General features: G+C 39.5%; 1 protein-coding gene and 1 long non-coding RNA gene across 7 annotated transcripts in view; one reads left to right on the top strand and one right to left on the bottom strand.

The window, feature by feature from the left end:
• Positions 1-15,570, top strand: part of Pde4d (3',5'-cyclic-AMP phosphodiesterase 4D) — a 1,361,839-nt gene that overhangs the window by 22,162 nt on the left and 1,324,107 nt on the right. For 2 of the 6 annotated variants that reach the window (XM_063258690.1, XM_063258686.1), the window contains exon 1: positions 14,927-15,059. The exons of the other annotated variants lie outside the window; for them this stretch is intronic. The gene's annotated coding sequence lies outside the window, so the exon portion shown is untranslated. Of the gene's footprint in view, positions 1-14,926; positions 15,060-15,570 lie in introns of those variants that run through there. 6 annotated transcript variants of the gene reach the window in all.
• LOC134478182 (uncharacterized) lies at positions 13,295-14,831 on the bottom strand. The gene is made up of 2 exons (XR_010050671.1): positions 14,587-14,831; positions 13,295-13,477 (listed from the first exon to the last, which is right to left on the bottom strand). It is a non-coding gene; the product is annotated as an uncharacterized LOC134478182 (long non-coding RNA).

The raw sequence follows: 15,570 nt of genomic DNA, 5'->3' as shown, positions 1-15,570 counted from the left end.
TAAAATGAATGCTTCCTCTCAATGTAATTTTCTAAAACCCAAAGTCACATGGATGAAAAACGGGCTTTATTATAATTCGGTTGGGAGCAAGTATGCACATTGTGCAGGCTTCTTAAAGGTGCCAAAATGGGCCCAGGAGCCCCAATGATGCAGAAAGATGAGTGATGCTCATGCTCTAATGGTGGCCTTGCCATGAGGGGCCTTTGGAAATACTGTGAAAAGATCGGTCTCTTTTCCCCGTAGAAGTTCATTCTGGCTGCTTCCGTCTCTCCTAAAGCCACCTTACAGTTTTCCTCTCTTTCCTCCTTCCCAGTTACCAGCAGCCCCCTTCCCAAGGGATGCTACCTTCAGAAATCATCAATCAAGCACATTCTTGTACAAGTGTAAGATTTGCATTAATTCCATCTACATGTTAGACTTTTTTCTTTTTTGGACAAAATGTTTATCTTATGCAAGGAGGTGGCTAAAGTAGCTTTACTGTTTTTTGTTGTAGGAAGAACAGGCTTGCTGAAGAGCTTCCGTTTGCAGCCCAGTCTTCAAATATTGCGTACCATTAAGAACACATGATAAATTGGAACTCTTTAGATATTTTGAATTTAGCGTCTTGTTTATACACATCCCTTCTTTGCTTGTTATGATGATGAATTTTAATTTTCAAATAAGAGTCACTTCACTGACTTTAAAGATCGTCAAATGAAATTGAAAAAGAAGATGTAAATCACTGGAAAAGATGGTAGAAGCAATCACATACGAGGCGTGGGACTTACTGAAGTTGATCCACTGTCTGACAGATTCAGACTGTGTTTAGATCCTTTGCTTTGGCTTCCTGCTTCAGTGTGGAGCAGGCTGCTTTGTAACCTAATCTCTTTGGTAGAAAGAAAGAAACTGCCAGAGGGATGGTATAGAGCCCTGGCCTGTGATGAACAAGTCTCAAGGGCTGCCTCAAACAGCAGATGTAGCAGAACTGCTGTTTAAAGACATTGTCTTTTAGATGTCATGCTAAGAATATATACCTCAAAAGGCCTAAAAAAACTAAACGAACTGGAGAAGCAGGCAGTGATTATACAAAAGCAGCATGCAAGATCACAGAAGTGAAAAAATGCATAAAGTTAAATACATTAAAGCTCTCTTAAATCACAAGGGAGCTTTTGGTAATATATTCAAAATAGAAACAAGAAAGGTATCAGAACATTAAATAGTCCTTAGGGGACTGCAGAAGGCTAGAGAAAATTTTTAATAACATTGATGTGTCAGATGGAATGTTCTCATTCCCTTGACTTCTCACCCTTTATTTTCTTTTTAAAAGTCACCTTTAGAAAGCCTTTCATGATCCATTCTACCTGCTGACTTGAATTTAGTCTTCTGCACCTTACGTTATTGTGCATGTCCCCTTTAATTGCTCATTGTGTGGCTTGGCAATCTGACTGGGCTTTAAACATAGCAAGGTCACAATACATACCTTTGGAGTCTGCAGTTTCCTCTCTAGTTTCAGTATAATCATTGTGTTTGCAGGTGTTGTTTAACAAGTGATGCCTGGGTCACAAGACACTTCCAGATTACAAAGAAAAGTTAATGGAAAGATCTCAAACCATGCCAATATTGTTAATATTTATGTTTTGTTATGAAAGCAAAAGCAAGAGGAAGAAGTTACAGGTATAACAGTGAGAATGTAAAAGGCATTTCATTGTTTTGACACGAATAATGAAGATGATGAGATACCATCACCTTTCATGTCTACAGATTTAGCATCTGTGGAAAGCATTTTCATATAACCAAGAACATGACAGTGGTGGCAGGGGGTGGGTAAAAAAAGATATAGAAGTGAATGCAAAGAGATATAGGTATAAAAAGATGAAGGTTCCAAAGAAAATAATAGTCATGAATAAAGAAATGAAAGAAAAATTTCCTAATAACCCTCGAACAATCATTAGCTAAGTAGTACACTAGACAGAATATCAAATAGATATTTACAGTGTTTTAATGTTATTTTAGCTGCCTATAGATCGTGGCATGTTTTGACTTGTTTTCTCTTAGGTAAGTAGGGAGAGAATGTCCTAGATGCTCTCTTTTTTCCACTTCATTTCACTAAGGTTGATATTGTTTCAGTATGTCTTTATTCCAGACATTCCCTTTCATATGGCCAAAATTTCTCAAAAGTTCAGGGAGGCAGAGAGCTTCATCGAGTTTTGCTCTTGTAAGATTCTGAAAAGATCCTACCTGTGGAGGCGGGGCTACAATTATTGCTGTTTGTAGTAACATTTTAAAGAAGCTTAAAAGAAGCATATCCCGATGGTATTACAGAATTGATTTTAAATTTGGAATTGAACAAAAATGGAGATAAAACATTCTTCCTGGCCTGTATCAGAGCATACAAAAATGTTCCACTGACCATGTTACTGCTTTGGAGGGATGAGCTGCGTATTTAAACTGACACTTGAAGTGGTGACCTCCATCCAGCAGCATTTCTGGGTGTGGCAAGCTGCTCTTTAGGATCTGTTTTGTTCAGAAATGACATTCACTTTGGTTGAAGAGCAAGTGATCCACTCTGAAATGTCAGGATTAGTAAATTTTGGAAAGTAGGTCAGAAAAAAAGATATGAGTGACAGTTAAGATAAAACTAATCAAATCCTTGAAAGGTTTTGGCTCTCCCCAAATAAGAGGAGAGACTCTCTTGAATTAAATCGTGTTCCTATTGGGAATAATACTGTAGAGGCAGAGTTTAATTTAACTGCTTTTGAAAAGCATGGATCAAGTATATTTCAAGATTCAGAGATCAATAAGTCTAGTTTTGCAGTAAGTCTGCTTTCCACACTGAGTTTTGAAGCAGTGTAGTGTTCTCTCCTTTGTAGATTATAGGCCTGTGTCCAACCCTAGCTCTGACATTCTAGTGGCTGTAGTGACTGGCTGAATATTTTAATCTCTTTCAGCCTCAGTTACTTCAACTGTGAAAGGGGATGATGATTTCAGCCTTGCCTTATAATGAAAGTGATAATTTCTGTTTCCAAATGCCTGCCTTATGTCAACTACTTACTATGCATTTCGCACAGTTTATCTTTAAGGCTCTCATCCATTCTGCATGGAAGGAATGATTATCCTCCGTATTTCAGTTGAGAAAGCTGAGGCTCAGGTTACCTCAGTAAGTTGCCAAGTTACAGAGCTAACAAAGCTAGGATGTGTCCACAAGGTCCCTATTTAGTCTCCATGGACTCTTGAGGATTATTCAAAAGGACATGTGAAGAAGTATTTTGCAAATGACAAACTTCTCCGTAAATTTCTGTATTCTCATCCTGGTGGATATAAGTTAGTTAGTATATACTTACGGAAATCCTTATAATACAGTACCTTGATTCATGAACTTGATTCTTTCTGTGATTCTGGTCACAAACTGAGCTGGACAACTAAATCAAACTCAATTTAGTTTGTCAGTACTAAGTACCGACTCAGATTTTATTTTGGATCATCTATGGAATTAGGTATTGTTCTTAATGTAGTATTGCAGGAGATATATTAAATATTTGTCAGTGGAAATATCTTCCATCCTTGGGGTCAGGTATTAGTTTCTTTTAGATCATACTTTTTGGAGAAAAAACAAGGAAGGAAATTTATTAATCAAGTGAATGAGTATTTCAGCAAAAAATCAATTTTATGTAAGCCAACCTTCACAATCAGTCAATAATACCTTAAAATCATGAAAATTGTCAGGAAAACTCCAAAAGAGGTAAGGTAAATATACTATAGGATTAGCATATCTGTCAAATATCCCTGCATTCACAAATCTTCAGTACCAGCAATAGTTTAACTTCCTCTGTCTGGTTCTTTTGTTTATTTTTAGTCTATAATGATCAACAAGGTGGGTGAAACTTACTTGAAGAGTTTACCCTTGATCAGAAGTGGGAGACTTCTGATGTAAAGATGACTGGGAAAGTACACAGCTCTCCAGAAATAAGTCAGATTTTATAGAGCATTTTCTCTTGTGGGAAGCATCCTATTCCTGAAGAGAGAATCAGAATAAGAGTCCCCCACTCCCTAGGAGGAAGCTAAGATGAATCATTCCATCAAAGAGACAAGAATTAGCCTTAATATTCAAGCAGACTTTTCCTTCAGTCTTTTGGATGATTGCTAATGTTCTAATGAAAGTTCATAAAATTTTCTAGATGAATCAGCAGCGCTCATGAATTAGCTGATCCTGTGTCCTCTATTTCCTCATGTAAAAGGCTGGGTAGTGTAGCACATGGGCACAAACCAATCCCTGCTATCTAATCCTAGATAATTTTCCTAAATATGCTTTTCTAGTTGTTCTTTAAATTTCAGCACAAACTAATTCATCTGTTGGGCCCACATGGATATCTTAGGCATTTAGAAAAAAATACTTTCAAATTAAGAAAAGATGCTTCCTGGGGACTGCTTATCTAGGCTTCACCAAACATTTGTGTTGGGTGAAATGTCACCCTTGGGTAACATTTGGGTGAATAGAGTCCTGATGGGACAGATTTAAGTGTCAGAGTATGGGAGGAATTAACACTAGTAGATACCTGACAGATTGCTTGTCTTTGGTCACCTCAGTGGGATGAACGTGGGTCTGCTCATTCAGGTACTTTTTCTACATGTGAGATGGGATAATGTAGCTTTTGTCTAGTTTTCCTGGCAAGAATTTGATCATGTTTTGGTCTCTGCTAGGCTAAGGCAGGGTCCCATTTGGGTGGATGGGAATACTAAATGACCAGGCTGTTTTCTTCCAGAGGCTGCATTTGGCTGAACTGGAACAGACAAGGTAAAGACAAGAAAGCTAATCATGCAAGTGGTATTTGCAAGGAAAAAAGCTAGATGCTAGCCTTGCTTTTGCATTAGTCTGTATTCTTTCTTGAGTAGAACAAGAAAGTATCTAACATTGCCCCTAAAGTCTTCTGCCCATAGCCAACCAGAAGCATGTTAAGCCTTAGAAGCCAAAATACTGTCCATCCCTATGGCTTAGTCCCCTTTTCCCAAATTCCTAAGCCTTGTGTGAGGGTATTATATATTTTAAAGAGACTAAAACTAACCAAAATAAAACAGAATAAAGCCAATCAAAACAAACCAGTATAAGTGATACAGGACTTCAAAACAACCCAAAATCAACAATGGTTACCACAATGTCTCTTATTGTCTTCAAAACAGCTGCAGATACCTTCAGGCATAGTAAAAATGAAACAGAACAGAACAGAATAGAACCAATGAAATAAAAATAACAAGTGCAATAAAGGAGTTCAAAACAAGACAATAGTGAATCCAAAATGGCTACCATAATACATCTCGTTATCTTTGAAATAGCTGCCCATGCCATTGGATATAATAAATCAAACAAAACAGAGTAAAACCCAACTCAGTGTAACAATGAAAATGATACAGGATTTCAAAACAAGATAATACGAAATTAACAATGGCTCCACCTTCAGAAGGAGATTCCCCTCTAGATGCTACATTGTGCATTGTTAACCTCCAAATAGATGATCAGATTACCAGCTTTAGATCTGAAAAGTCAGTGAAACACTAAACACTGAAAGCATTAAATTGCATTTTACCTTGATAGGTATCATCACAACCTGTGTTTCTCTGGATCAGCTGCTCGCTTACTGGGTCTAAGGGTGGGTGTTGGTGTTGGCTGTTGTTTCCCAGCCCATGTGCTGTAAGGGGCTGGCATCTGGCTCTCTCTCTCTGACAGTCTGAATGGGTACTGACTCACAGGGCTTGCTTTTTGGTGACTTCTTGTTCTCTTCCCTTGCAGTACACAAATGCCCAGTATTCTTGTCATACTGCCTTTTAACAAAACCTGGGCACATTGACAGGCAGAATCATTGTTCTAAGTTCTGGGAACTCATTTGGACTCTGCTTTACTTCTGCCTCATGTCTGCTAGTAAAGATGAACATTTTAGAGTTTTCAGTGATAATAAACAGTCAGCTGTGCTACATATGCCGTAGGTTTGTCACCACTGGACTAGTGGAATGAGCTTTGCTCAGGATGTTGGGGGACCCTATTCACCAGCTAATTTAGACAAGTCACTTCAGGTTTGTGGGCTTTATTCTCCAAGAGAGGGCATCTTTGAGTAAGGGTATCCACAGAATCTACAATTCTTTGTGGTCTACTCCTGCCTGGGGAATAAAAATATGGATACATTTGTGTCCTCTTTGCTCCCTCCAGCTCCCATCTTTAGGGGCTATTCCTTCAAATTGTGCCTGGCTCCTCTTCTGCTATCAAAAATTTTCTTAGAAGAACAAGATTAAGTCTAAATGGATCATTGTTTATTGTAAGATAAACAACAGCTGATAAGGTCAGAGGATGCCTTGTTTCTAAAGCAGACAACCAAGGAGAAGTTTATGGTTTTCTGTTTTTCAGATTTAACCAGTTTTTCTTCTTGGAACATATTTTATGAAACTTGACTAATTGCCCTGGCAATATGTCGCTGAAGTTTTCTTGGCTATAGACCAACATCTCCAACTCACTAGTGCATCAGCGCAAAAGAGCCCAGACAATGAAAAAACAGTATGAGGTGAGAGCAAGTACTTGCAAAGAGTTTTGGAGGCAGACACTAATAAAAAGGTAGAAAGAGGGCAGGGATAAATAATTTCTGGAAGAACTACAAGTGATTGATATATAGCAAAAAATGCCTGAACTCCATAATAATCAAGGAGATGCAATAAAAAATGACAATGCTATCATTTACATCCTATCACTTTGCAGAAATATTAAACCTGGCCTACCTGTGAGTTTGCAGAAATGTGCATACTCATATTGCTGGCATAACCTGGTATAACATTCTTCCTTGCAGTTGGGTGTTAAGTACAGAAATGTAAAACGTATGCTCTTTGGTCAACAGTTCTCAGTCTGGGATTTATCTAAGGAAGTAAATAAAAAAATGTTGATATAGTATGTTTGTAAAAGCATATCAATGGGGGAAAATTAGAACCAGTCAGTGTTTATCTATTGGAGACTACATAGTAAATTATGGTAAATACTTACCTAGAAGTCTTACGTAGCCAGTGAAAATGACAGTGTGATGGATATATTGACATAGAAAATTATTTGTTGATACAAGACAGGTTGTTAAACTGTAGGATTCTATTCATGTGAATTATGTTAATAGACATGTGAGAGGCTGATCATTTAATTTTTAACAAGGAAGACTAAGGTCGCATTTACTTCTCCAGTTTAGTTCCCAGCTGTTCCTGATTCTATATCCTTAGAGAAAAATATATTTCAACTTTCATACCTTTGGTCAAGAAACCTCTTAAGAGGTTTCAGTGAGAATCAAGCAGTAAAACACATGTCAAGCACCTGGGATGCCGAAAAGAAGTACTTTGATTTGGTTTCATTCACAGTTTCCATTTTCCTTTCATTATGTGAATCTGGACAGCTGTGTGCCTATGCCCAAGATTTATAAAGCAGGAGCTAAGGGGACTTTGAATAGCTTCCATTTATTTTAATGCAGGGAGAGCCCTAGTTCCAAATATGTGGAACACTATTTTCCTAAGGCTGCAGTCTGTCAGAAAATGGCCATATTGAGTCATTGTTTTCTGGAGCCAAGAGGAGATTGAGTGACTAGTACTAATGGGAAGCTAAAATAATATCTTGTTCTTGTCATCCTTAGGCAGATTAAGACCGAGTGATTTTGGATAGATCGACAGTGCCCCTCTTGGTTTAGAGAAACAAAGCCCTGGTTATTTATCCTCTTAAACAACAGAGCTTTGTCCTATGCTCAGGAACGTGCAAACAAAACAGAAGACTTCCTGAGGGGCCCACCCATTTATTGTGTGGTGTGAGTCCAAGTAGTAAGTAGATCCGTGAAGCTCCAGTTACTTGCAGAGGGGTCACATCACAGGCACAGTAAGACAGCCAAGATTCACAGCAGTTGGGCTCCATTTTGCTGACATTATGCTAAAGGTGGTGCGTTTGGGCACTTTGAAATTCCATGTTTGCTTTGGGCCTACTTTGCCCTACAAAGCAAACAAAATAACTTCATTTTGTTTTCCATGTGTAAGACCAAAAAATAAAAATAGTAAAATTTTTAATATTTTTTTAATTCATTAAAAAGGTCTGTGGATAATTATTTCAAATAACTCATGAGATTTTTTTCAGAGCTTTGGTCACATGGAATAGGGAATAACTGGGGGGGTCAAGAATTGTCATTAATGGTCAAAGGATCATTAGAAGAACACAGTTTATCTCTCTTCTATATTCCTCTTCTCATTTCCCTTTTCCACATTAAAACAACTCCTACCCTGTAGCCATATATAATTTCATTAGCAGGAGATCAAGTGCAAGTTAAGTGTATGAAGCTGGGGTTGGCTCCGATTCTTAATAATTATAATTAGTACGTACTGAGTACTTGTCAGCTTGGAGGCTTTGTGCTAGGTACCCTCTCACTGTTTTGATGTTTCTTGAATAGTCCACACAGAAGCCTGGCTTTACAAGTAAGGTCGGGGAGTAGACAATGAAAACACAGATGCCGTAAGTTGTGTACTAGACTCATAGATCAACCTGTAGTGGGAGTCAGGGATCTTTTGTTGCTGAGACAAAATACCTGGCACTCAAAGATAAGGAAGCAAAGGTTTATTTATCTCACAGTTTGTGGAGATTTCAGTCGATAATCAGCTGGCTCCAAGGCAGGGTGGCATGGCACTGGGGAAATACTTTAAGGTGGCAGAAGACAGGAAATGCAACAAGAGCAAAAGCCAGTAGTTGGTGGGGGGAGCCTTTTATTTTTCATTGTATTGTACAGGCCACCCAACCTTGGGTGGGTGTAGCACTCACACCTTTTCTGTGCCCTCCTGTTGCACAGGCTCAGGATGTTACAAATTCAAAACCCTGGCCCCCTGCTGAGTCACTTAGTTAACCTTCTAAATTTCTCAAGTTGACAGTGAATGACATCCTAGAGTGTAAGTGCAGGTCCTTTACACACTAGGATGTAGAACTGCTGAGCTACATAGTTAAGCTTCTAGACTTTTCAAGTTGCACAATGTGTCAATCATAACAATAGGCAATGAAAATGTAGATTCCGTAGGCTGCGTTCTACACTCATAGATCAGCATCCTGTAGTGGGATACTCAGATCTAGTGTTTTAATAAGCACCATGGGTCAACACATACCCTTAAAATTCAAGGGCCACAGTGTTTTAGTATACATATGACTCAAGAGTAATCCACCTTTCTTTCCATTCTTCAGATTTGTGTGCTTAAATGCTTATGGCAGATAAATATCTATGAACTGTGAGACAAGGAGTACCTAAGGACCTCCCACTCAGCCTTACCTCTTAAAAGTGCACAGTACCTCCCAGCACCACTGATAGGATTATTTCCAGAGGATGAAAAATACTTCCAAAAGATGAGGGTATAAAACAAAAGAGGCCTTTATTCTGGGGAGAGAGGACTGGCGCGCTGGCCACTGGAATCTGGCGATCTCTCTCACTCGGACACGTGGCATGGGGGAATATAAGTAGCCTAAGCTTAGGGCAGTGCCCTAAGGCCATTAGAGATACACAGGTATTTCATTGGCACACGTTTGGTGCCAGGGGCAGGTTCCGAAGGGTGGGGGGTATAGGGTTACAGGTAAATCTCTAGGGGTGGGGGAGGCAGGGGCTCCCTAATTCCCGCTGAGGCCTTTTCTGGCTACAGTGTCCAGTCTGGGCTAGCAACCCTTTCAACCACCACACTGAGGACCAGGCCTTAACATATGGGCCTTTCTGGGGGCACCCATCCAAACCATAGCAGTCACTTTCTAGAATGCCTAGTTCTTAACATTTTCTAGGCTTTGACCATGATCTTCTCCTTCTGTGAATGCCCAGGGCTGATAACTGTTTCCATGGTTATAGGACTGGACTGCAACAGGTTGTGATCTCAGTGACCCAAGAGGGCTCTGGAGGGGAGACTTCATTTCTGACTCTGTAGTTGAATCAACACAAGAGGCCTGGGGAGACTATTACTCACCTCTGAATGTTAGATATCCTTGAGCCCCACTGCATTCTTCTTCCAAGAGCAGAATAATGAGAATAAATGAGATGAAGATCATTCAACTCTTTACTGGGCCCCACACAGAGCTTTCAAATATGTGATTATTTCTAGCAACCATAGTAGGCTTTGTTGCATTTCTTTATCAACCTGAGAAAGACCTGAGATGATTTCCTAGTGAAGAATTTGTCTACAGGTCTACTAAGCCTTGACACAGCCTTCACTATAATTCTGACCTTGCCCTCTATTTTATTGTTGGTAGGTTTCTTCTTCTAAACAGAAAATGTCCTCTAGCTTTCTGAATGTTTATTTATTCTTTAGTGGTAATTTATGTGGTAGTAATACTGATTCAGTAATGGACTCTGTGGGGAGTAACCACCCTTTGGAAGAGAAGGAGGGCAGGTAGATCCTGTCCTTGAACTTGCTAGTGGGTGCTGGGGATGGGCGTGGAGATGGTGGGCTGCAATGGCAGCCGCATGAGATGAAAGCGTGAACTCTCAGGAGCTGGAAGCAGGCAGGTGGGGCTGGTGGGCATTTGTGGGAGTGGAGTGAGATAGGGAAGACAACCAAAGAGTGACCGAATGAGCGTAGAACTCCATGCTCTTCCTTTAGGGTGACCTTTCCTTCCCCAGGAAGACTGTTGTTTTCTCTTCCCATTCTCAGTGAATACATCTATGTTGTGGCTAATAATCTCCTGCTCTGAGGAATCCCTTATCAGTGGAAAGAAAGGATATATTTAGCTTCAGTGTTCTCTCATATTGAAGCTGGAAATTCAGCATGAATTCCAGACGTCATAGCTCATATGTTCTGGGTAATCAATACTGCGGTACATGAGAAGCAACCCTCTCCCCTTCTTCAAATAGGTTTTGGTTAGCATACCATGAATGAGGATTAACAACTTCCTCTATTTTTCCTCCTTCATTTAAGAATCATTAACTAGCCTAAACTTTGGATCCTTTTCACATGGATCATGTCTAATATTATTACTCCTTTTGTGTGTCATGTCCTGTATGAATGTTCTTGCATGACACACTAAATGTAGGGCAGAGTTAAGTGTCAAGTGATAACCATTCAGAAGACTGACAGTTAACAAACAGTGACCTACCCACCTCACTATGCTATTATCTCGGAGGCTGCAGGACTGGACTTACTTGTAAATATTATCTGAAATGCAATGTGTGATGATAGTAGATAACATTTCACCATATCTGGTTATTCAATAATTCACCTTAAATTTAGATTTTTGTATACTTTTTTCCTGATAATGAGCTTAAAAATAATAACAATGAAAGCGACAATTTTCTTTTAGTGAATGCTCACCATGTGGTAGAGTGGGTGCAGTTCTAGGCATCCTTTTGCCCACCTTAATCTTTACATCAGCCTGGCTATGCATGACACTATTTTGCATGTGAGAAAATGGAGGCAAAAGGCTATTAAGTATCTTGTCCAAGGTCCTGCATTAAGGATCAGAGCTGGGATTTGAACCCAGGAAGCTTAGCTCCAGCATTTATGCCCTCAAGTTCCTTGTTAGCCTTCTTTTCACATTGCTGAACATAGAGGCAGTTTTAGCATCAAATAATACTGCTGAACACCTTAAGTCCTTATTAAACGTAAATATTGCCAGTTTTTGTGTATGTTATGCCATAATGCTTTTGAGAAACTTGGGCAAAGAACAAAACATTGATGATTCTTTTCAGATCTCATTACCTAAGAATTCTGACTACAAGTAAGTGTAAACAGCGAGTAGTTGGTGTTAATTTTGTCAAATGTGTTAGGATGATTACCCATGGTCACGTTCTTGGGCGAGATGTAATTAAACAACACACATAAAAAGAAACCGAAATTCTCTCCTTGTGCCAAAACCAAATTTGATTTCAGATCTATGTGGCCAAATTAAGTGTTTTATTAGATCTGTGCCAAGAACACAGGCTGAGTCTCTGTGGTGATCAGATTTCTAGCGTCCATGCTTTAAAATTTAAATTGAAACATTTTTGTTAAAGTGAAGCAGGCCTTCTCATTCTTTCCAAAGAATTCATTTTCTTTCAGCTTATCCCATGGGGTACAGGCTCCCAATGTCAGCCCTGGAAATGTCAGCTGTTTCCTGCCAGGGAATGGTCATGAGGCTTGGGATCTCTTTAAGCAGCATTGTGTATTGTGACCACACTGGGTCAGTTTGTCCATGTCACCGGGAATGGAGTTCTTGCAGATCTCCTGAGACATATTAACATGCTAGGTCTGCACATTTCTGACAGTTTTCTATTGAATGATTTCTTCAGCTTACTTTAAATTATAGGACCACATAAATTAGCTTATGATCCCAGAAGTCTTCTTGACCCAAGTTTTGAGACAGTTTTCAGTGAACTATAGCTACTCTGACACTTGGGATTTGCTGACAGTTCTTGTTTTGGGAAAGGGTTTGCATTCCTAATGTGGCTGTCTATTATCAGGATTATTTTAACTCTTGTCTGTGGGGTTGATCAAGGACATATGAGCAAGAATTGAACTCAGCTGTGTGAATGACCCTTGGAAATCATAAGCTCCTTAGTGCCAGATGCAATATCTAGCAGATATTAATTGATGGTAATGACAGGAAATGGTCTTCATAGCCAGAATCTGCTAATTTGAGTCCTGAAGTATTAACTATGATGCCTGCTGCAGCAGACTCTGACATATTATATTAACAACTCTAGGCAAAAGAAGATTATAATGTTGATATGTATATTTTTAGTTTCTTCTTGTATGGCATTGTTCTCTTTCAGGTAAAGAAATCAAATGTAAATGGTAAAATAGGCTCAAGTTGACCATACCGCATGCTGAGACTTATTTTTTGTTTTAGGGTGAGTCTCCCCACAGTGTAACTAAATATTTCAGTCCCAAGAAAAATGTCAAATCATAGTAACAATATCTCAGGTTATCACAATTATGATGATTCTAGGAAGAGCAGGCCGACCTGGTCTTTTTGAAAACTGTTATCACGAATGTGTTTTGGGCTGACCACTTTTTACCAAGAGCGGAATAACTTGAAGTTAAGTCAAACAGGGCTTTTGGTGTTTGTGAAGGATCAGGGAATCATGGGTCAGTCATGAACTCAGTTATGCCTACACAGAGAATGGGCGAATGGTGCTGTGAGAGCTTCAGCACCAAGGTTCACTGTGTAGTTGTTGACCATTGTCTGGGCAGTGAAATAGTTTTCTTCAGCATCACAGAAGGTGAGGTTTTCCTATAAAAGCTTCTGAGTAAGGATGCATGTGAAGTGACTTACACGCCTCCATTTAGAATATTCTCAGCCTGGTCTGTTGAAAATGGTTTGAACATGGAAGTTCCAGGGGGTTTTAATGGGATTTGGTTAAGAGAGTGAAAAGGATTCAACGACAATATTATGTTAAGGGATTGTTTTACATTTCAGAGTAAATCTATTTTTGAGCAAAAAGGGCAACAATGCTGACAGCTTGTTTTCTCAAAAGTTTCCATTCTCACATGGTCTCCATAGGCAGCAGCACTGTCAAATAAACAAAGTTTAATTAAATAAAAAATATGTAAAGAGAACAGAAATATTCTTCCATGGCTAATCAAAATTAGACAATTCAAAGAACAAAGCCTGGCAGGAAATTGTCAATGGATTATTTTTTCCGATCTCAGTGTACTCCTGTTTTTCTTCCTGGTGTCAAATCTCAAGTTCATTTCAGTCAATTATCTACAGCAAACAAAATGTGCATAAATGTTTCTTCTCTTACTTGGTATTTATATTTTACCTCTCAATGAAGATTATTTTCCTTCTCAGCTTTCTTCTTTGGGAACTTATAAATCCAAACACACAAGTTGAATATTGTGTAACTTCTATTTTCACTTTGAAAAAGTAATGATTGATTTAGTTATTTAAAGGTCTACTGCAGAGGTTTTTTCATTGCTAATGTTACACCAACTACAAAATAGGTTAAACAATTTGCTGATGGTTTGGAAGGATTTATCACTAGGTGAAGTATGTTAAGGGTGTGGTGTTGGAGGTTGCAACTGAAAAGTGTTTTCCACAGACCCTTTATTAACTACAAATTTAGAAGTATGGTATAGCAAGTAGCTGGCAGAACTAACACGTAAAATGTAATGGGAAAGAAAGAAGATCCTGCAGAAAAATGCACGGGTGCCGGTTGAACTGTGGGCTCCTGTGATCCTGAGGTTCTGTCCCAGCTCTCCCACCCTGGAACATTCTTACGTGGCCTAAGTGTCCATGGCCAGTAGAACTGGGCAGTAATCTATCTTCCCAATTTATCCTCTGAACACAGTGATTTCTCCTAGATAGGAAAAGTGTGCGATTTTGTTTCTCTCTTCTTGCCAGCTTCATTTTTTCTGTTTCTGTGACTGGCTGTGAAGCCTGCCCATCTGGAAAGGTAGCTTTAAAGCTGTTCTGGAAAATGATCTCTTTTGCTTAACAGATGTTAGTTTTGCATTTCTTTCCCTCTACTCACTCTTAATAAGAAATGATCCTGCAAAAACTTAAAACATAGAAAAGAAAATTAAAACAGAAGCCTGTTTATTTGCCCAGGCGACTAATGTGTATCATTTTCACTCAACATTACTCCTACTAAAACTAAAAAGGAAAATGAAATTTACCTCCGGTTTTGCTGCTGGGATTGCCCTTGGATTTCTGGGGAGGCTCAGGTCTTTTCGTGCTGTACCTTAGGGACTGCCAAGCCAGAGGATCGTTGCTGCTTCAGGTTCAGATGTGTTTCTGCCAGATCACCTGTCCTCCCCTCAGATACTGAAGCTGTGATTTTCTCCATTTTTTCCAGGCAGAGTGATTCTAGATAAACAGATTGCTGTGTGGAGTATATCCTCTATGCCGCTCCAGTGCAGCCCTTTCAGCTTTCCAGAGCCAGTTAGACTTGTTATGAGGAGCAAACTGATTGGCTGGATCTGGGCTCAGTTTCATAGATTATAGCCCGGCAGTTGAGAAGCACAAGCCCTATAGTTGCTGTAGTCAGAGGCCTGCCCGTTCCTGCCTTACTGCACATGTAGTTGTAACTGAGTTCTAGCACGGCCTTGGATGTTTGTGTCCTAAATAGCTGACATTGCATCTTCAACTTGTGAGTAACCCTGACTTTTTCTTTTAAAGCTCAGTAAATTAATTGCATACCCTGGGAGGGAGTGATTATAAGGAGAAAACACTGAACCCAGAAGATGGTTCGTTTTCAAGGTGCTGTTGTATGTATCAAGTTTAATGGGATGAATCTTAAAGCTTCTAGGACCTGGCAGAGTTATTCCAGTGTTTTGCCATGGATCACAGTCCAGCTGCATTTTGGAGGAGGCTGTTTCATGCGTTTGCTTGGCCTGTTGGTTTTATGGGGTCAATAAAGTGATAAAGGTCCAAAACAGGCAGGTTAAAACAAGATGTGAGTGGCATAACAGGTGAGGGAGCATTTGAGTCAGGTAGGCTTCAAAGTGTCCCAGCCCAGTGTCCTAAGCTGGGAGAGAGTGAGCAGCAAATGATCAGGAATCTCCCTGGGATGCAGGGATGCAGGTTCACACAGTCAGCACACGGAAGAGGAAGGAACGTGAAATGATGGTGGCAAGATCTTCTGCAGTCTAAAGCTAATT

This window comes from Cavia porcellus, unplaced genomic scaffold (genome assembly GCF_034190915.1).
Source record: "Cavia porcellus strain 051 isolate PalLab524CR breed Dunkin Hartley unplaced genomic scaffold, mCavPor4.1 scaffold_11, whole genome shotgun sequence".
NCBI classification, from domain to species: Eukaryota; Metazoa; Chordata; class Mammalia; order Rodentia; family Caviidae; genus Cavia; species Cavia porcellus.
This window is presented reverse-complemented; position numbering and strand designations above follow the sequence as displayed.